Raw genomic sequence first — 23,677 nt, forward strand, 5'->3', positions numbered from 1 at the left:
TTTATTTTAGATTAAACTGCAGATTTTTATTCTGCTGCAATTCCTCCTGTGTTGAGGTGTTATTTTCACAGTACTGACTCCTGCTGTTCGGAAAAAGAACTGCAGTGACTTTGTCGCAGGAAACACAGAGATTTCAGTCCAGCAGAGTTTAATTCACCCTGGTCATGTGGATCAACTAATATTCATGCACAATGGAATTCTGATTGCCCACAAGGTGGTTCTACCATTATTTTTAGACTATTATATGTTTTTTTAAGACTCACTGTTCTTTGAATGTCAGTGCATTTACATTTTCACATTTGTGAGAAGTAAATACTTGTCATTGGAAGGTTAACATGCTAAAATTGAGACATTTGTTCTTATGCAAGAAAATTTTGATTTTACTGCTTTCATAAATATTTTCCTTCAGGCAAAGAGAGACATTGTCATGCTTTATATTTTTGTTTAATTGAAATTCTGTAATAATTGGATTACTGAAAGAGTGTGTCACACAAATAGCAGGATACAAAATAGAGATGCCCAACCCTACATCTGAAATTCATGGATAAAACAAAACAACAAAAAACATAAGAAAATCAAATTTAATTCAATGCAGTTCACCTAAGAAATACTGAACTTACTAATTTTCCTAATGGGTTTATTGTCCTTTTATATTACCAGGATAAAAAAACAAACATTGACATCAAAATCCTCTTTTCAAGGGAGTCCTGGCCAAGACGAAGCAATAAATACAACACAAAAAACTATTACTATCCTTTGCCCAAAATGCAACAAAAATAAGCATTTCAAGCAAAAAAAAAAAAAAAAAAAATTCTGTGTTGATTACGTACTATAGCTGATTTAAGAAAGAGCAGTTTCCTTTTCAAAAACACACCTTTAATTTGACTGAATGAAAATATGAAGCCACTGCTGACTGAAAACAATTGGCATCTTTGGCCAAACTTCACATTTTCATTATCTCTCTACAGTAGTAGAGTCTTAACTGACTCTAATACAGAACTTTATTTTTATTATTGAAGTTCATGTCAGTGAGGATTGGTCCGCAATCTAAAGAAGTAAACAGTTTCTTAGCAAATACCTGCTAAACAAGAATGATTGGATTAACTTTCTCTAGGAGTTGTGATTTTATGTTGCTTAGCAGATGTTTTAATATGTATATATTTTAAAATAAATTACTAAAATGTTTGCCAGACAAAAAAATCACCCCTCTTGTGTTCTCCTCTCGTTTTTAGGACAGGATTTTGTTGGCATTTCATATACATGACAGCTATAACATGGATTGTCAATAATGATAAAGATATTTCTCTTACGGAAAAAGTGTTTTTTCCATTTTTTGCAACAGCAGAGCTTAAATCTATATGAACACAAAGAACAAATTGACTTAACACTCTTACATGAGTGTTTCTGATGCAACCGTACTTATGAGTAATTAATATTACTGAGAACCATGCTGGTACAAACATTAGAAAGAATAGTCAAATTAGATACTTGTAATTCATTGAAGCTAATAACACTTCAAAAGTGAGAAAATCTTACAAACTATTTCTAAGCCTCAGCAGGGGGGAGCAGTGTAAAATTAAACAAAGCAGCTTTTATTCTTTTAAATCTTTTCAGACATATCTGTAAAAATTACCACAAGGAAATTTTGAATGGTAAAACATTAATTTTGAATAAAGCAGGGAAAAAATATAACTGGAGCAACAGAAAGTATAATAAATTATACACAAAGCTGCCCCAAAGCCATACAACGTGAAGGGGAATTCCTTCAAGTGAAAGAGCATTAAGTATTTAAATAAAGATGCAGAGTAACAGAATGCATATTTTTCCATTTATGTCAAATATACAACAGTACTGCAGTAAACTAAAATTTAGTAAAATTCTCATGAATAGACTATTTATTTAATGGTCATATTTGGACAGAGCAACAAAGATCTGTGAAGTCAAAGAATGAGCTTCAACTTTGTTATTCTGTTTTAATGTAGCATTACTTTAGTTATGTATTCCTTTCAGTGCAACAAAATTTTGCCCATCTACAGATGTTTTCAGACTTTATGAAACTGAGAACAACTAAAGCTGCTGGAAATCATTTGAACTGATTTGCTTGAATCTACTCATATTTTCTTGAGGAAATATGCCTTGTGTTTTTTTGAGCTCAAGTCTTGTGCCGCTTTGATTGTTCAGCATCGGAGTGTTTCAGAATAAGCTGGTTTTCATTTAAATGGAGCCCAAGTTTGAAAAGTCCAAATATTAAATATAAATATTACAAATAATATAACATTTTATTTGTAAACATTTGTCTTCTAAGATGATTGTATACCTTTGACATTTTTGGACTAAGCTCATTTGCATTATCAGTAGCAAGGCCTTTGGTTACATAAAACAAATAATATCAAACACAATTTAAAATCCAAATAGAAAACCAAATAAAACATAACACCTTTTATCTACATTCCATAAAAGCAACCACATTATTGTTGCATTACTTCAGAAAGATCATACTTGATGCAAGACTAGCAGTTAACCAGAAGCCAGTTCTTGTATGCTTAAGACTTAAACACATTTTGCCATACTGCGCCAACTCTGTGAGCAGCGTGGACTATGCTTTGAGTCTGCAATGAGTCCGCCCAGAGTACCACAGACCCCCATGCAGTGTGGTACGCCTGAGTATGTAGGGGCCTTTACCATGTTTAAAGACATTTGCACTTTGTCTGCATGCTGCCAACATCCCCCCTGCTTTTTTCCCCCCCATCATAGCTGTGAAACAAATAACATTTAAAATGTTGGAAGTGTCTTCAACGCTTTTGAATGTTGTCAGCCAGTCCAAGAAAAAGTCTTTACAAAGCATCTAAATTTTTTGGATACTTTGGATCTCCAGGCAACTTTTAAGGCTCATTATTTATGCAATCTGTTCCCTTCCAACACTTCCATCTCTACCTTCGCTCCAACCTAGACCATCATTCTCCACAAAAACTACCACTTGGTTTTCGTTTCCCCAGTTTCCTTTCATTCCCCACATCAACCAATAGGGTTCCTCCATTACATTTGGACGTGTAGCCACAGAAAGCTCCCCAGAACAATGAACCTAATCTGAAACAAGAAGACATTTAACAATTTAACAAGAACCTGGAAACTATTTTGCAACACAATACTTTTCTGACCTCAAAGAACTAAAGCTTTTCTCCAAAATATTATTGCAAAAAACCCAGAAGTAAACATGTATAGCTAGAATTGTCAACTTCTATTCTTTGCCACCTTTTGCAACAAATAAAACAATAACAGTGGTTATAAAGTACTTGCTCACGCAACCGTACACAGAAAAATTATGATCAATATTAAAAGTTAACAGTATTTTAAACGGCTGAATCGATTTCTATCAAATATTGATATGAAGTTTTTATTTTTGTACTAATACTTCACAAGAGGAAGCTTTAAGGGTACTGAAGTTATTTCATTACACAACAATCACTAATCACCTCACCAGAGAATCCTAATCCCTCAGCTCAGGAAAATATTGTCATTTAAATCCTGGAAACTGAAGCTCTTCAGGACAAACAAGCTAACATAAAGCCTTTAACATAAAATGTTATCCTAAAGCAAAGTTAAACAAACTTGACCGATGCGGTAGGACTGGCTCATTTAGAGATGATGAGTGCACCTGCCCAGTTCCTCCTCCTGTGGGGTTAGCCCAGCAGATGGGCTGTAAGGAGACCAGGTGATCATTTGTTTCTCTCTGACAGAAATTAGACTGATCGAACAGAAAACTTAGTCGTTGCTTGTAAGAATAAATATGCTCACCTTTCCTTTTCACTTGTCCCTGGAGTTTCATTTTGCTCATACATATTCTTTTTCAGCATTTTTCTTTGGTTCCTTGCATTTTCTCTACTGCATGCAGATGCTGCACCAGTAACAAAACCAAGATTTTTAAAAAATAACCATCGCATCATCCAGGTCCTTGGAGCTCAATCATTTTACGAGTTGCCTTGTAAAATGATTGAGGTCCATAGATAAGCAGGTTTGCTGAGATACAAAAAAAGCTGTAGCACAAATTTAAACCATTGATGCCAAAAGAAAGCATGAAAAGCAGAGACATATGATTTATTTTTACCAATACAATGCTTTTTTCAGCAATTCTATTTCTCATTGGTAGCTTTTTGTTCAGTGCAGTGGATTTATTTTTCCACTGTTCCAATGCACAAGTGCATCTTAGTAAATCATAAAAAATGCATTTTCTTTTCAGTGATTCAATTGACCAATTTATCATAGTCATTAGAGTGCTCTATTTCTTTAAAGACTTTTCTGTAGGTTTTAGTCACATTATTCAGACACTAAATTGGGCAGAGAGAAAAGAGGGGGAAGACAAAGTAGCAGTAAAGCTCAAAAGGTCAGGATCTAAACCCCAAATGTCTGCCTTGAGGACAATTAGTTTCTGCAACATGAACATTATTTTAATAATCAAGTTAAAATAAACATGGTCATTGTTTATTTTAATAATTATGGAGGGACCCAAAACTCAGTTTTCTCAAAAAGAAATTGAATCTTACTGAGGGACTTTATTATGGAAATGTTTTGTTTTAGCTAACACAATCATGAAGATGGCTGGTGACTTGACAATTGTCCAGTAGATAAAATGTCAACAAGAAGCCTTGGCAGAATCCGGCATTGAAGCCAAGTCTTGGGGAAATTCATAAGGCGGGCAGAGTCAGAGCTTCAAGAGGCACCACATACAGATGTATTCAGTAATACACTAAAATTGTTGGATCTGTGTTAAGCCAGAGAAAATGTGAGATGTCTCCTGTTTGGGATAAGGAGAAAAAGGACTAGACCTTTGCTTACGGTTCAAATCTCCTTCTCAGATAAAACTTAATTCTGGATTTCATTTCATCAGGAAATCAAGTTCTCATGAATTGTAGAAAGAGTAAAAACAGAATTCAATTCGCATCACATCTAGTGTGAAGTTTTCACAGTCATTGGGGACAGAGGTTATTAGAGTTTTATCAAGTCCAAAGCAAACACAACCATCCACCAGGACACTCTGTGTAGAACTCCATTCTAAACTTTGCTTACATGTTTTATGTAAATGCTGCCAAAAGTACCAAAACCTTCTTTAATGACTGTGGAGTCACTGGCAGGAGATAACTGTAAGAAGTATATCCAAGAAGTAGAAAGCTGAAGTTTGGTGTAAAAGCAATTTCTCCAACATCTCAGTAGATCCATACCACACCGCATAGATGCAGTAATTAATCCAAAGTGAGACCGGACCAAGCACTGGTGCAAACACAGTTCAGTGTACAGAGAAGCTACTTTTCAGAATGCCAACATTTTTACAGTATTCAAATTTTCTGAGAAATTGATTTTGTTTTGTTTTTATTAGCTGCAAAGTCCATATAATCTAAATGAACAGAAAAACACGTGAAAAACAAACTGTGGAATAAACTGAATTTTTGAAATGAACTTTTCAACAATATTCAAATGTTTTTTAGAAGAATATGTGGGTTTTTATAATGTTATTGATCACAATGTTCTCTAATTGTAATTATTGTTTTTGAAAACATGCTTCACAGCAGGTTAAACAGACAATGGAGTTAAAATAAATGGTCATCTACGGTCTAAAATCATTTGGTTGTAGAACGAAAGTAAGAAAAAGGCACAACATGTACACCGCAGTTTGCCCAGGCTCACAGTTATGCTTCAGTCAGATATTACAAAGGAACCCTGTGTACCCAAACACAAGGTCGGAGCCAGTCTATAGCACGGTGGTGGATTTAATTTTCTTTTGAAACTGTTGTGAGTCTGCTGGCATTATTACAGAGCATTCCAGCCTGAAAGCAATAAGTGTGAGATATAGTACAGCTGGAAACTGCACTCCATAAACATTACCATTGTCATTGTGTTCTGAAAAAAGTTTTTTTGCTCTTGTTTTTCCCTGCTGGACCTTATTAAGAATAACAGATTCTGACGGTTTTAACACCCCCAAGCAGGGGGAATTTATGAGCTTTAACGCAGTACTCTCAAACATTGTTCAGATTTACATCACAAAATCATGATCCATTGTGTTGATTTAAAACTATTGAATAAAATGCGGTGAAAAGTATTGCAAACGAGTTGCAAGTATTTCAGTAAAAAGTGTTTTACTTCTGATTCAGTTCGGCACACATCAGATGCAGTGGTGGAGCTCCCTGCCACTCAGTGTCTTTGTTATCTTAACACGGTGTTATTGTGTTTTAGTGAGCAGAATATGTTCCGAGGTCCCAAATACTACACTGATACACACACTGTACTGACTGTTGATGGCATGCGGTGTGCTGTGGGTAAAATGTCAGGGTACGAAGAACAGAAGCAAAACACGAAAAATGGGAATCTTACCTTAAGAAGCACTTCAGCACGTCAAACTGCAAAGAGAGGGAGCAAAACGGGGAGAGACAAAAGAGAATGGGAGGGGAAAATATTGTAATTAGTTCAGTGGAGGCTACATAACAAAAAGTTATAAAGAAAGTTCACAAAGTAGGGTGAGTTTATCTATGCTTTTGTTAAATTTTAGAGCATTTCCATAAACCATGATTTCATAATCGACAGTTAAGCCTTTATTCAGACAGAAAGCATTAAATAATCAAATGCATTTAAAAAAATAAAATTGTTGCACTTTTTTCCAATGTTTTTTAATTGGTTGCACAAAAACAATAATAAATGGACAATATCTTCACTTCATTCCTGTCCTTCCTGTTATTAGAGGCTCTGCTTAATTTATTCCAACAGCTAAACTGTACAACATACAACTTTAATGATTTTTGAAAAAATCTAATGGATATTTGACCACACTTCTTATCAGAGGTGGTCGAGATCATTTAAGATTGACGTCCTGGCATGGAAGCATTTTTAAAGCAAAATCTGTCAATTTTCAGTACATTTAATGTTTTCAAGAAGCTTGATGATAGCCATTTTTATGTATTTCAGAAACACCTTGTGATGTGTTTGGACCATTATGCTTCTCGAAGCCTCAGTTTGAGTCAAAGAGATCATCACAGCCCAAAATGAAATTGAAGTCAATGATGGGTGGAAATTCATTTGTGACCAGAGTGGTACTGTTGCTCTGCCGTCCACTTTTGGTCATTTCAGAGCAACTGAAAACCTTAACCGTTTCTCTCCATTACCATTTTCATGGCTACAATAAACAGAACGTTTAGAAAAAGACATGACTCAATTACTCAGTAACAATTTAAAATAAACAAATACACAGAAATCTACAGTGACCTTCATATATTCTCTGAATCATGGAAACAGGGAAAGTGTTTCCTAATTTTAAAAAGTTCCCATTGAAATGCTGCAGACCCTACTTGAAATATATTGCTGCCTTCTCAAACAAATTAGATGTACTTTGCCACTTAGCTTCTGAAAAGGTCACAAAACAAACTGAATGTACCACTTTCTAACACGAGCCTGAGGAGAACTTAAAAGCACATAGAGTAGGTATTTTATTTAGCAAATGCTTTTTATATACATTAAAAAGCACTGTAGAAACATTAGAAACCTTTCTAATGGTTTTATATACATTAGAACTGGACATCTGTGACAGTGTCCTTACTGTCTAAGATGATTCTTAAAAGAAAAAATACAAATCTCCACACACAATAGTTTCTAAGAACAAATGTAACTGTTTAAAAAAATATTTTTCTGGTCTTGAACTTACTCACTGTTTTGTGTATTTGGGGTGTATTTGGTGCCACCCATTAAATGGGAGGTTTATAGACTTTATTAAAAGCCTGTACAGTCAAAACAATCTAGACTGCATGGGAAGACTCATAGACAGCCTCGATGAACTTTAGTGGGCAGGTGTATAATACAAAATTAATGCCACCAACAGACTAGAAGGTCTGATCACCTTCACACAGCAAAAAATACAAAACAGCTTTTGCTTTTTTATGAAGATAGTGGACCATCAAATGTTTTCCAAACCATAACAAAGGAGTTCTAATGTCAGCATATTAACAAAGATTACATCAGAAGTGAAGTAACAAGTGTTTAAAGAACATGGAGGACCAGTGCTGTGTTTCAATTTATCCCAAAAACCTGGGCTCATATATTGGAATAATATCACATTCAATCTGATCACAGTTGTAACCTGTAAAATTACAGCAATTTGCAAATTATAACACTGGTTAGTCATAAAGACAGGAAACAATGCATTTCTTCCTATGCTATGAAATCAAACAGTAAAAGCACATGATCATAAAATGAGATTGTATAAGTATGAATATTTGTGCAAATAACTTGAGGAAATACAAATGGTCAAAAGTGCAGATAAATGTACCTTCATTTTTCAGATATATGGAAGCCATGTTGAATAATAAACTCGCAGCTGCTTAAAGACCTTTAATTTGGTGGAGTTTCAACTTCAGGGGGTCATTAATTTATTTCCAGCTGGAAACTTGGAAAACCTGACTGAGTACAAATAAAGTGTATCATAAGGAAAAAACAATGATGCTTCCACTGGAGGAAGATAAAAAGCTTTGGGCATAGTCAGCTTCCACAGTGCACTTGCAGGTCATGCTGACATTCACCAAATAAGATGTTGTGTTCAATGTGTTTGATTTTTCTGAATGGCGGTATTAGTAGCTTTGATCCACTCATTTTTGTGGCAAATCTGACAAACCACAGGAACCACAGATCTCTTTAAATCTAATCTATGAAAAGACCAGTGCACTCAATACACTAGTTGGCAGTGTTGAAGAACAGTAAACAGATTCAGCGCTGGCTGGATCTCGTTGACCTGAGAAATATTCTTACCGTGAAAGTCCACAGAGCCACAAAGTATAGCATCCCTCATTAATATCTACAGCAAAGTGGCTCTGAAATCTGGGAATAACAACAACTGTGATGTTGGTTACAAATAATTCTCTCCCACAACCTTCATAGGAAGACTGGTAAAATATATTTGTAATGAGTATAGTGCACAAGTGGCTTAAAGTATTTAAAATAGTACAAACTGTAATTAACCTACAAAGCAACAACATGACACTACATCCATGTGCTTTAAAACCAATCTGACACCCATGAGAGCACGCACACAAACACACACACACTCTCATAAAGCACGCACACACAGACACGGTGATCAGATTGTTTCATTAGTGAGGAGCTGATGGATAACCCTCCCAAAGGAGACATTGACCAAGAGGCCATTGATCCACTGAGCTAGGCCAATCAGTGTGTGTGTGCGTGTATGGGGGTGTGTTTGTGAGAGTGGAAAGTGCCGTACTGATGGAGTCTTTAAGTTGTTAGAGTAAGCACAGTAAATCTAATCCAGCAGTGTTTAATGGGGAGAGAAAGAAACAGGCTGTCGACATATTCATTAGGTCAAATTACTCTGCCCGATCACTGCCATCTCACTCACTCAGTCACCCACCAGAGCAGGAAAGAGCAGCAGTGATATGTTTGTCCTGGCAAACCACTATGAGGGGAATGTGCTTTAACGATAGTTAAAAAAGCATATTTATTCCAATTAGTGGATGACAACATGCTACATTTGGAGGCATTGAGTTTCATTTGATCTCGCTCAGGCCTGGCAGAGCACTGAAGTGTAAATCAATCTGGCTAAAACCGGGATCATTAAATTATACAGTCTTATTGATGATTTAATAAAGCTTATTGGGCTCAGGGGGGTGTAATAATGACTTATGGTAATAATACAATGACACAGGCGCATTTTCTAGAACGAGCTTGTTGTAAACATTAACCATCGCAAAAACATGAGAATGCTTTATTTCTGGCAACAAATTACCCTGCCAGGAAAGTGTGGGTGCTTGATTGTTTTTCGTCTTGCATGTGAGTTATATGTAATTAGCTTTCTAGCTTGTTCTCTTACATTGGACGTGAAGGTAATTGGAGCTTTTGGACACTCGCTCTCAATCTCTGTCAATGCGAGCGTGCGTGTAAGAGCGTGTTGGGCCTGAATTGTGGAAGATGGCCAAACCATTACTGTGTGCTCAGCCTGCTCTAAAGCAGCTTGCGATTCATTAGTAATGAGTCCATTTGAAAGCTAAATGAGCGTTTTTGAGTGGCCAAGCGGCGACCTGCGCAGTGATCGTCTCCACTTATCTGCACCGCTTTGCTATTATACCATTAAACACACGTACGATTGCACACACAGTGAACAGGGGTTCGTTGTAATGTTTCCTTGAATTCTCTCGGTGTTGGTTTGTGTGCGTGTGCATATGTGTGTTCAGGCAGCATGAGAAGCTCACGTGGAGATAATGAAGTCAGTCAGTTGTGCCATTAATTACTGTTTTACACCTGCTTGTCTCAGCTAATTAGATATGCTGACACACAAACACACACCCATCTTCTTTTGTGACACGCACACAACGTAAACACGTGTTTTATCACACTTAGATTCGTTCCCAAACTTCTAGACACTTTTTTTTTACATAGACAAGACAAAAATACTTTCTCATTTTCACTTTGAAGAAGGTGAGATGGCACAGCTAAACACAGCAGCCCTCTTAGACTCTTCCCTGCTGTACTCCAGTCCTTATGGGTTTCAATTCTACAGTGCAGTGGAGATGGGCCAGTATGAGATTCTAATTGTATAATGTTGAGTAACAACACAGCAGTTCCACAGTATTAACACATATTTTCCAAAAGTGGGTGGGTATAAAAATATTATGTAACAGTAGCAGCTGTAAGACAGGGTTCAGCCTGTAGTTTCTGTCTGCATGTAGTGAGGACAAAATATTTTCAAAAAATATTTGGTGTGCTACTGTAAAGTCCAAAGTTCAGCTATGTGTAAAACTTTCTGCTCATTGGTGGTTTGAATATCAGTGACTTACTTTCAGTGTCTTCTGTGTTTTATGGATGGATTGTTTTAAATGAACAAAACTAATAATATATAATGATAATAATAAACATTTACCATGGTAAACATTAAAACAGTAATCCTTTCATCCTATATTTTTAAGATGAATTAAAAGGATATCTAAGCAAGAACAAAGAAATGCATTGCATAGAATGTGCTTCATACATAGACAATCTCACAATCTGCATTGGCAGCTCATTAAGATTTTCTAATCCTTTGTAATTTTCATATCGGCCAGCCTTATTTAAAAAATGTATCATCATCTAATTTCTTATATTTAAAACTAAAAGGAAAACATATTCATACAGGTCCTGGGATAATAAAGTGTATTCATTGTTAGAGTTATAATAATGTCAAAAGAAACACTTGTTTTTATTTTAATAGACAAAAAATAGGAGTAAATAACACAAAAATAGGTGAGGGGTTTGAAATATGAGTCAGTGTCCGCTGGTTTTACAGAATTTAGTTAACACATTGTTACTTTAATGAAACTGATGGGTATAGTGCTACTTACATTCTTGCAAGCAAGGAGTGATCGACATGGCACAGAAATAGGTGGGGGAGGGGTTAGGGCTGTGAATCACTGCTCTGTACAGTCAGTGGAATCTGTGGTCACTCTGGCATTGTTTTTGGTGGTCTTTAAAATAATTTTACATTGGCAAAGCAAAACACTGGAAAAGTTTCAGAGATTTAAACAGCCAGAAAAAAACAAGGTCACGTTGGTGCTTTATTAAAAGAATTCTAAAGTGTAGAAATATTTGGAGGAAAATAAAGCCTTCATACTAACTAGCAATTGTCTACTAAGAAGTCTCTTAGATTTTCTATCTTCCTGTATTTATACCATTTCGCTAGGTGTGTGTTTGTGTATCCTCCTCGCCCATTTCCTCATAAAAGGCCACAGTCGCTGCTGGCATGCTGAATAAAAGATGACAGAGCAATAATATCAGGGTGATTGCCAGTGAAGGAAACAATGATTTTGTCCAACTCAAATAGGGACAGCAGTTATATCCGAGCGTTCCAAGTCAGCTGCGATGAGATGTTTGCTGTCAAATGAAAACAGTTTCTTCTCCACTACAAGACTAACTCTCCCTCTTTCTGGCTTTTGTCTCACTGTCAGGGGCTCTGGTTCTCCTTCTCTCTCACATCACACACGCACACACACACTTAGAACGTAGAGCATATGGCTATTTCGCCCCTCTTTGAAGCGTTGCTTTGAAGCTATGGCATCCGTATCGATCGGTGCTCAGATGAGCTCGCTTCACCAGAGCCCTGCGATTATCTGTCGCTTTATTTCAAACAGAGTGCAGGAGTGGGAGGCTTACGCACCCATCACTCACTCACACTCTCATAGTCAGTTATGCACTTATACATGAGCTGCAGACCCACACACGCAAACACACGCACACACACACGAAATTGAGGATAATGAGATGAGCTTACGCGCCGAATCCCAATACTTAAGGCAAGCTGCGCTTCAGAACTGACAAGTGAGTGGTGAATTTCAAGAAAGTGAGAACACAGTGAGAAAAAGAGAATCTAAAGTCTGGTGATGAAACTTGGGAGAAAACATTTCCCCCAACAGCTCAATAATGATTTAGAAATAAAAAAAAAAGATAGAAAACTTTTCCCACATGCATTAAAAAGTCAGATTGTCAAACAGGATTTTGAAAAGAACGAGAAAAAAAAGTTGATCTCAAAGTCACTGCTGATGACAAGTTTCAAAAATAAAAACAAAAACAACTTTAGGGTTGTTGTGTGGTGTAGAGGTGGAGCATGTACTGTTGTGGAAAAACAATTATCAGTGAAGTTTTCAGACCTAGTTACTCTTTGTGTTAATTGAGGCAAACTTTTGAAGAAGATGTTTCTGATAAAATACATTCTTAGAAGTACAATTTGGCTCATGAGCCAAAAAATGTTTGAACAGATGACTAAAGATTCTGACAAAATACTTCTTTCTACCTCTGTTATCCCTGGAACAAGGATATGAAACTAAAACTAAATACAGACCTCTAAAATTGGACATACACATAGCCCACAAAAAGACAATTTTTAAGTATGTGAATTCCTTATGTCTACTTCACAAACTCTACTGTTGCATTATTATTAAATAGCATTGTTATTGACTAACCTTTTTTTTTTTTTCTTTTGTTTTGCACTGCATATTCTAACTACTGTGCAGATCAATAGTGTGCTGAGCTGTGTTCTTGTTTATATTGTTTTAGTTTTAAGGATGGTAAAAAAGGGCAAGTTTTATTCTCCTACACTTTTCACTTTCGATCCATGGGCTCAACCTCCCTACATGTCTTCTATAAATTGTTGATGTGGGCACACGCTTTGCACTGATTTATTAAAACCGGGGACATTTCAAAAACGTGGACTCTTCTCATGTCAGTTTTAAAGAAACCGTAGTGCCAAAATATGCTGCAACTATAGCTGTGTTGGACCTGGGATCTCAAGCAACTTCAAATATTAAAAATGCCCTAAAAAGTTTAAGAAAGATATTACATATCTCAAAAACACTCATTTTAAAAACAGTTGATTGAACATGGTAAAAGGACTACACTTGAAATAAATTAATTAAAAATCAGCAAATCACTCATCAAAAGCGCCATCAAGGGATTTCATCTTAAACTGAGTGTCGATAATGCCATAAAACAAAAGACTAAAAAAGCCACCAAGAATGTTCAATACCTCACAGATATTAGAAAATAAGTTTAATGAATAAAAAGCTAAAACATTTATTAACCTAATAAAAAGCACAGCCAACAAGGACTGTTTTGGCTGGCTGTGGCACAGATTGGAAATTTCTGCTTCATGCCCATTGGAGTATGACAGACAGTAAGCCAGAGTGACATGAAATGTTAATGGTCTGCCCAGAGCAGCAAAACTTCATAAAAGTCTTGATTTAGAAACCATAGTGGCTTTCAGGAAGAACCAGCGCTGTCACATCACACAGTTGAAAACGAATGCTGATGCACATAATTTCATACACACACTCACACACGCACGCACACACGTGACATACAACTTGTGTTTTGATTAAGACTTGAGGCTATGCTGCTTGGGTTGGATGATATGGAGAGTAAACATTCTTCAAAAGTGTAGCTCACATGCAGCAGGATATCACTCCTGGAAGCTGCGTGTTGCCAGAAAATACTGAAATATGCATTTGCTGCAATATTTTTTTATTTTCTTTGACATAATGAAATAAGACACACAAGCTGCTACCTGTAATAATAAATACAAAATCAATGCAAATGTATTGAAGTTCTTTTTATAAACTGACATTTGCAGTGAGTTCCAACAATCTCAACTATATTTCAGATGTATAAATATTTATCATATTTTTAACTGCAGTTTTAAGACATGCTTTACAGAACATCTTGTTCAAGCATCATGTTTTCAGGTAAAGGACCAAAATAATCTAATAAAGAAACAAATAGTAGTATAACAACCCTGTTCATTCCATACCTACCAATAGTAATATTGAACAATCAATATCAGAGCACAAATCAAATATGGAAAACAGTCAAGTAAAAGAAAAAAAGAAGGAAGGTAGTGATTCTGCAATATCCTCCACAAAAAAGTTGTAATAGAGGGATTATATAAATGCCAGTAGAGGCCAACCTGCTCTGAAATAGCCCAGTTAGAGTGAAAGCTGACGCCAGCCATCCTCACCGAGTTACAAAAATTGGGAGGAGTATGACCAGGCACAGCGACAGTGCTCCAGGCCAACCGCCTGATTGACACATACACCCTCATTGTTGACCTATGGGTCAACAATAGGCCCAGTGAACGTAGATGGAAAATTCATAGAGCACTTGCATTTTTACTGAAATTAACAAAGATGCTGCTTAGAAATTTGAGGATTTCTTAAGAAAATTAGTTGCACTGTTTTATTTACTTACAAGTGTGATAGTAAAGGGTCATTTATAATTACAGATCGCTTTCCTTTCACCTTTGTTGCATGCTATTTTTTGTTTGTTACATAACATCCATAGGCCTTGGGGGTTGTTTCTGATAAAATGTGAAAAATATCACCCTGTGACAATACGCCTGCAAAGCTTTGTAATTTAGAAACACAACATTCATTTTCCCCAAGCCAGAACAAGATGATCACATTTCATAGAGCTTGTTCTGGTAATCAAATAAACATGCACAGGAAATAAAAACAATCCTACAAGTGTGTATTTCACATGCAGTGTTAGCCTGACTTTGAAACACACACAGGCTTACACACAAACTCTAGAATAAACCTTGGATTCTCAGAAAAGTCCCTGAGCCTCCAGTCACCCTTACTGCTCTACGAGGCTCTTCATAGACATGTCACTATACTTAAAGGACTCTCAGGTACTTTAAAGAGATTGGAGATCAAGCTGAGTGTTCCAGGCAGAAGGTGAAATTAGACACTGCAATGATGGAATATTTGGGGGGAATTAATGTAGTTTTTAAGCATAAATGCATAGAAAATGGCTCTGTTGGACCAAGAAATTAAATTATGGTGCAGATAAGAAAAATATATTTAACTCTTTTAATCTAACAGTTATTTTTGATCCATTATGCAAGAATGGAAACCTAAAAAGGTTTCATTGATCTAGAAAGACTGAAATGTGCTCATTGTGTGAAAAATATACTCATTATTTTACAAAGAGAATATTTTCAGTTCCTGGTCCTTATCAGTAAGTAATGACATCCTGACCAGGAGTTCGGTCTTTGATACCAAACTGACATAAAATCAGACTAAATATTTCCTGTTTTGGGTCAATAAGAATTACCAAAATAATATATTTTTTGTCAAATACCAGGATAATAAGAGAAAGAAGAGTTTAGACAATTATGTTCTGCAAATTCAAAATTTTAAGATTACAACACTTCTGATTAATTCACAGCAGTCGAGTTAAATAGAGGCACACCCGTGAAGGTATTTTAAGACACACCACAAACACACTGCTTCCTTTTGTGACATCATGAAAACCCCGAAAGATATCAAGCAAAATATCAAGAAAAGAATTGTGTTCAAGAATAGACATCATGGGAATGTCCAGCTTTGTTTTCTTCAGAAAGGATATGGCTTCTGTGTCCCGAGATGAACATGGTATGAAATGCTTGTATGAAGAGCAAAATACCTTGTGAAGTTATAGCCCAAGGCTATTGTTTGCGTGTGGGGGTGTACGTGCGTGTGTTTGTGAGAGTTTTATTATCCACAGTGAAACAATTCCTGTACCAACATAAACTGAAAGACCACCAAGAGGGAAAGAATACAATATACCAAGAACAAAATAAGTCAAATTACAGTTTGCAAATTAACTGAGGGGACAAAATCTTAATTGTTAGAGATGCATCCTGTGTTTTGAATAAGTTAAAACTAAAATGTTGGGCCATAATGAGCGCTGTTACAATTGGAGGGATAATGGGGATGCTGAAAGCCTGAGAGCACAATCACAACTTTAAAAACGATGAAAACCTCATAGTGTGGGGGTGTTCTGCTGCTCTAGTGGCTGGCATTTTACACAAAAAAGCATCATGAAGAAAAGAGCAGTCTGTTCAAATATTAAATGTATTTATTAAATATATATATTAATAATTAACATCAGGCAGTGAGAAAACAGGTCAAGTGTTTTTATATAAATATCTGGTTTTAAATTGTAAATGTCTCAACTGTGTATCAGTCACAGGATATATCAGTGAGCACACTTGCTTCGATTCTTAATGAAATAAAATAAATTGGCAAATAAACATGCGGATCATTCTTTTACGTAAGATGTGTCTGCCTGGTTATACAGAGAATACTGTGTTTGCTTTGTAAGTGTGTGTATGCATTTGTGTGTTATTGCGTGTGCAGATGCAGTCTAGGGAGGCTCAGAGAGGGATGTCTGGTTGGGTAAGTTTATTTGCTGAGTTTGGAGGTTTATGTGCATAAGTGTGCCTGAGAGGACCTGAAAGAAATGAAAATGCGAGTGTGCGTGTGTGAGTGTGTGAGCAACAATGAGACAGGAGAGGCCAAACATTCATGTATGTGTGCTACATTTGTGTATTTTCACACTCGTTAGTTTGGTCTCCAACCTTTGCAATCAGCGGTAATCCTGACTCAGCATCAATAATGACCCCATTAGTCACAAACCCCTACTGATACACACACAACACAAACACACCCACCCCTACACACACTCACGTTGCCAGATGGACACTTCCTCTAATTAGCGTGTATGTGCATGTACATCTTTATGGAATGCTTTACATTAAAACTGCATGCACATGTCACATATGGACACGTAGTGCAACTCACTTCTGACAAAAATTCCAAGCAACTTATGTCATGTTCAAACCTTGCCCAAAATTCATGCAGATAATTAAATAAGGGTTATTATGCTACAAAGCAGTCAGTTGGATCTAAATTATTAAGACATTCCATTAACAGTTCAATTTTCCAATTATCTCTAGAAGAAAAGAAAATAAGAATACAACTGCAACTGTGGGGAAAATTAAAAGCAAAAACATAAAAATCATTTGATTTACTGTCAGGATGAAGCAGATGTAACAAAGTTAGATGCAATTTGTACTCCATTGATTATCAGTAATTCACCTCTCTTCAATCTAGTTATTTTATTTACTGTCAATTTCCAACAAATGTCTTCCCAATGGAATTTACAAGACAAACATGTGACATTTATACACAGAAATATTTTCAAATCAATTTAATCATTTCAACTAATTTAAATCCAATTACATAATTTAATTTAATCCAGACATAATACAATGCAGCCAAATTCAGTTTATGATGTGAAATTGTGTAAAGTTGTCAATCTTAAAAAAAAAGAAAGCCAGTTGCCTGGAGCATTTGACTTTGCAGCAGTTTCTCATCTTTAGCTAGCATGTGGCAAAAGTGGAATGGTATTGAGACAAAGTGCCAATATTCTGAAAATAAGAGAACAAAATTTCTTTGACTTACAGTTTAAAGTGAATGGCACAAAGATAACATTTCAGGGTGCAAAAGTCTGGATCCTAGTATCTGTTGTTGACCTAGTAGCACACGCAACTGAAAGTCAGGGTCAAAACTCCGATGCATTTGTAATTTTGTGAATTGGAAGCAGAAACGTTTTTGAAACTGTGATCTTTGGAGGAATGGTGAATGAGCATTGCCATTTGTTTATGCAAACTGAGGTTATTCTCAAACAAAAGTTTATGAACTGTAAAAGTTTGTATATGTCCAATAAATATATTTTATTGTTCCATATAAATCATGAATACTTGCCTTCAAATCCTGGACTTTCTGATTTTGCTGTAAACCTGTGGGTTTTCTCTGGGTACTCTGGTTTCTATTCTCATGTGAACAGCAGGCATATCAGATTAATTAGAGATTATAAGGTCTGAGTGTCTGCGTAAAGGTGTTGGCCTGGTAACCTGTTTTTGGTGACACACACCAAACACCAGACTCTGCAGTTATATATAGTAATTTAATTAATCACACTTGTGCTTTAATAGCATACATGAAGATAAAACTTCATATGTCAATATATGTTTCAAACTACCACAAGTTTTCCTAACACCTAGTGTGATAAATATTGTCCTTCATGTTTTAGATATATCAAGAAAAATATGACAGGAACATAAATCAATTACAATGAAGCAATAAAACATCAAACAGTGAGAAGAGTCTCAAACTCTTCACCGCCATCGGTGTAAGACCCGTGGGTTTCCAGATACTGTGATTCTTTTTTTGCAGAATTATCCACAGACATGAATGAGGTCTTTCTCAAAGACGAATATAATTTTTTTTACAATAAATCATAGCCTATCAAAATAAAACATTTCCAAACATTACACATTTTCATTAATTCATTCTTACATTTTTACTATAATAATCTCAAACTGCCCCTTGTTTATTAGAAAATTTAGTTTCCTTGTTGAGTTTTGGACAAGCGATGTAGCGTCAACAGATATGCAAATGGTAAAAATAGGATTTAACCTTAGTCCAGTCATCTAGCTGAAGTTTTAGCTTCAGAGGCACAGGAGTGTGTATTTTGTTGTTTTATACATGTATATATTGAAATATATATATATATATATATATATATATATATATATATATATATATATATATATATATATATATATATATATATATATATATATATATATATATATACACATATATATATATAATTGTATGAAGTTTTTTTTAAATGGCAAATGTATAAAAGTCCCTTTCAGGAAGATTTAGCCAAGATAATAATATAAATAACTATCTTTTATTCTATTCTAATTTAAAGTTAAACCTTTTTTAAATAGTCATGAATATAAATGATTGTCCTTTTTCATATAGCAGGGCTCTTAAAGTTCACCTCTCATTAAACATGCACAATTTTGCCCTTTGCTTTCATCATGTCTTTCATTGAAAATTTTCATAACATTCATTCATTCAAGCTAGTTCTTATTTGACTTTCAAACTGAAAAAAAAGACTTCTACAGGAATACAGAAGAAAAGAACAACAACATTATACCGACAAGGACTTGCAGTATCGCATTTAAATATAGCATCACAATTAAATTCATGGCTTTACTTCATGTTGTCCTTGTTTAAGGTTGCATTGCTTGGAGATATCACTTGAAACTCTGGCATGGAAGTGTGCTCCATCTATTTTGACAGAGATGGCGTTTTAAAGCCTTCAACATTAATGACTGAAAAGGTTCTGGTGCTTTATTTACAAGCACACTTTCACACAGAAAATGAGGCGTGAAAGAGGTGCATCTCACAGCCCATACAAAAAACCCAGGCCATATTAAAGAAATGAAATGAGAGAGGCATCATTAGCCACTCTATCTTAAAATCTGAAGTGCAATTTGCACTTGTGGCTGTGAGTCACATCTTTATGAAAACATTCAAACCCAGAAATAAATTATATTTTGTGTATTACTTAAGATTACAGAGATTTTAGCAATACTTTGTTGGAAACTATTATCTGATAGGAAGCTGGGAAGCAGCTGTGCATATTTCATGTACTAATGATCTAACGATACAGCAAGAATCACTGTTTGGTACATAGCTTGTATATAAAGTTGCAGCTTGCCACTTTTGACATTTGCTCTCTCTGAAAATAAACAGGCTCATACATCCCTATTTTTTGGAGGTTAGAAGTTCAAATCCTGCACTTTCTGTCCTTAGGGTTACTTTAACACATACATACCTAACAATTCTCTTTCACATTTCAGTCTTTAAAATTGCTTCTTTAAAATATTTTGGAAATAGATAAAATGTAATATTTACCTCATGAGAAATGTAAATATGCACTTATGTTCAAAGAACATTTAATGAGTAGTTACACCCACAATGTTTAATCTCTGATTTAATGAAAAGGTTTTTATTTTGTATTTGTATGGATGTTCCTAACATCTGCTAATCTCTGTTCATATTTTCCTCACCTACATTATAAAGTCATCTTCATAAGGTTAGGTCTCTTTTCCTCTCACTCGGAGTCCAATGATTTTCAAATGCTGTTAAGAAACCATGAATTAAATCTAAATCTATAACTATTCCTGTAGATTTTGAAAAGAAGAAAAGGCCCACACTAAGAATGTTTGAAATAATGAGCAAGGCCCAATGTAGATAACAAAAGAGAGGATCGAATTTCTGACAGATCAGGAAGTGCTTTTATTTTGATTAGAGGGAATTGTCTTTGTAATGATACAGATAGCTTAATAGTGAACAAGATGAGAGATAATAAAAGTGTATTTTTCCAGAAATGGGGTCCTATACCACAACTTTCCATTGGGGAGACATCACTGTGGTCATAATTTAGTAGCAATGGGCAATATGAATATGTTGTTACAAACCATCAATATCTCATAGTCTAGAAATATCATTAGCTAATAAATCAAGTGCAGTATTTAACAGGAGAATATGCACAGGCAGTGCATCATCTATCAGAGTCGCAGTCTGTAGTTTACACACTGCCGGCTTGCCTCAACTCCTGATTCCATGAAATGAAGTCATCACATCAAGCCTTCCCTGCTTTTTTATGGTTTTAAAAGTTCTATAGCGGAAATTCCACATTTTGGTTTTAACACAAAAGTTCTGCATGATTAAAACAATCCTGCGCTCGTAATTACTTGCACAACCAAAAAGGCACATCTAAGCAAATTTTGGAGGAATACATGTATTGTTACACCCCTAATCTACAGGTGCAAGTTTATCTTTTTCAGTACTTTATGTACAAAACCACTTGGTTGTGAAATAAACTGTCTGTTCTGGCTTCCATGCTCACACTCTAGTCACCATAGTAACCTGAAAAATCTTCACCACATTACAGCGCTACAACAGATTTTGTAAAACAGTACCATTCAGAACTAATGCTCTTTTCTTCAATGTAAGCTAAACAAAAGTCAGGTCAAGATCAGATATGGCAGACAATTTGTTCAGGTTTCAAATGTTGAATTTTAAATAAAATACTTGGGCAATCAGTGTGATCATCTTCAAAACAACAGCGACACCCATGGGTTACGCAACATGATGATGTGCTGGTTACTAAAAGGTGATTTTATTTAAAAACCACAAAAATAACACACAAAAGTTGATTTTTAACATGCTACCACATTTTCTTGCTCAACCCCCCCCGAAACACAAGCTCTGACTAATAGTTACTCAAGCTCAGTAAAGTGTGGAACTTCTCGTACTGAAGATGTGAAAGACATTAATCATCTGCTAAAATCTGCAGTGCAAACTACATTTGGTGAAAACCATGCATATATAAAACAAAATACTTCATGTCCTGCAGGAGTTTAAAGTGACCTCAAAATCTGAACTGCGTGTAAAGCCACAGGACTCATAGCACTACGTTTGATTAAAGACTTCCACAGAGAATGCACCTGTGTTGGCTCACTTTAGGCTCCTTAGAAAAAAACATTAATCTCGCCTTGTTCCTCAGTATGTATTTAAAAAAAAACAAAAAAACAGAAAGTCCAATAGTGTGACAGAAGGAGAACGGCTTTCGTGCCCCGGGAGGAGAGCGAAATCTGGGAACCATAAAGCTGAGATTATGCTGGAGCATCGGTCCTGGCTTAAGGGAGCGGTGACGTCAACATCGTGGAGCTGCCATTTACACCGGCAAGCTTTGCAGTTTATTAACTGCAATGTAAAACATACATAGCATTAATTTTACAAATAAAAATATGTAAGGTGTGGGATACAATATTTTGAAGAATAACATTTTACTGTAAATACAGGCACAAGTCTTTTGGGGTTTGTCTCTAACAGCTTTGCACTTCTAGAGACTCAAACTCTTGCTCATTACTCAGACTGGTTGGACAGCACCTGTAGTCAGCATTTTTTCTGAGTCTTACCACAGATTTGCAACTTAATTTAGTCCTCCACTTTGACCAGTCCATTTGAACATACATCTGTTTTGTTCTGATTGTAGCTCTGGATGAATGTTGAAGATCATTGTCTTGCTTTGAGTTAAACCTCCAACCCAGTCTCAAGTACTTTGCTGCCTCTCCACCCATTTTCCCATTAGCTGAGCTCCAGAGTGGTGTGTTCAAGATGATGGGTAGGTTTAGTTTCTTTTCATACATTGTGCTTTGCATGACCCCAAACAAATAACATTTTGGTCTCAGTTTTGAGGAAATTAATACTTCTGCAAAGAGCACTGTAATCATGGATTTGGACAGCCCCATCAAGAATTTATATAGTTTCTAAAACTCTGCACCCAAAAGTTTTTTCATAAATGAGATTCCAGTGGAAATTGGCTTATTAGCATCTTTTCAGGGATCTGTGATGTACAAATCTGAATCCAGACTTTCACATGCTGTAGGACACATTTATATGACACCTACCCAGCAAAGACAGTCTCGTGTAAAATATCAAAGTGAGGAGCAGAACTGCTGAGTGTCTATAGGTCATTGGTCATATGTCAAAGGTAAAGATTCTGTCAGCAAGACTTGACCCCCCCTTGACCTCTGCTAGCCCCCAGCTGTGTGTACGTTTGCTATTTTTGTGTGAGTAGGCATACAGGCATAAAAGAACACATGGGCTTCTGCACATTGTCTTTAAAGCATAGCCTGTTTGTAAGTGTTCGTGTAGAAGGCAGATAGGGTGTGTGTGTGTTTGTGACCCTGTGCCCTAAATCCTGACAGGAAGAGCCAGCGGGCTAAGAGAGGAGTTCTGGACCCTGGGGTGTCAATCACATATTCAGATTGACAGACGAGTTAGCTGGTGCTGCTCTCACATTCACCCACACACTATCCCTCTCAGGACTGTGTTCTGTCACTCTCTCAAGCTGACTGTCTTTCACTCTCCCTTCCTGTCTCTGTCTCCTTCACTGCTTCCTCTTTGTCTCTGCACTCTGTCCATCCATTTCTCTGTTTTCGCTGATATCTTCTGCGTGTCCGTGTTTGTACAGTCACATGCTGTTTTCGGTTTGTCAACCGCCCACCCTGCCCACCCCGTTCACTGCCACTATCTGTCTTTCAGCTTCTCTCCGCTGTTTTTCCTGACAGATGGGTGCCTAAATCCACTTCTGTTTCGGTTTCGCTCTACTTTTTTTGCTTCTTTGCTTTCTTCGGAGCATGGTGATGGTCGTTCATGCATGCACACAGCTACCATGTATGTGTGTCATTCAACATCTGTCTGGGTAGTGACGTTTTGTAAGGTTGATTAATTTCACATGGGAAACACAAGCTTAACATTTATTTATCAAATGGGGATTTTAGAAATGAGTAAAACTCAATTATTCAAAAGTTAAGTCAAAAATACTGAAGAAACCAGCTAGTTACCAGTTTAGACATTACTGCTAAGCCAACATGGTACTTGCATGTTTGAAGATATTAAAACAA

At 36.0% G+C, this 23,677-nt stretch overlaps 1 protein-coding gene across 20 annotated transcripts in view; it reads right to left on the reverse strand.

Moving 5' to 3' along the window:
- Window positions 1-23,677, reverse strand: part of ptprdb (protein tyrosine phosphatase receptor type Db) — a 249,115-nt gene that overhangs the window by 151,645 nt on the left and 73,793 nt on the right. For all 20 annotated transcript variants that reach the window (XM_032563278.1, XM_032563279.1, XM_032563295.1 and 17 more), the window contains one exon: window positions 6,364-6,389. The gene's annotated coding sequence lies outside the window, so the exon portion shown is untranslated. The remainder of the gene's footprint in view (window positions 1-6,363; window positions 6,390-23,677) is intronic.

The sequence above is a fragment of the Xiphophorus hellerii genome, chromosome 5 (genome assembly GCF_003331165.1).
Source record: "Xiphophorus hellerii strain 12219 chromosome 5, Xiphophorus_hellerii-4.1, whole genome shotgun sequence".
NCBI classification, from domain to species: Eukaryota; Metazoa; Chordata; class Actinopteri; order Cyprinodontiformes; family Poeciliidae; genus Xiphophorus; species Xiphophorus hellerii.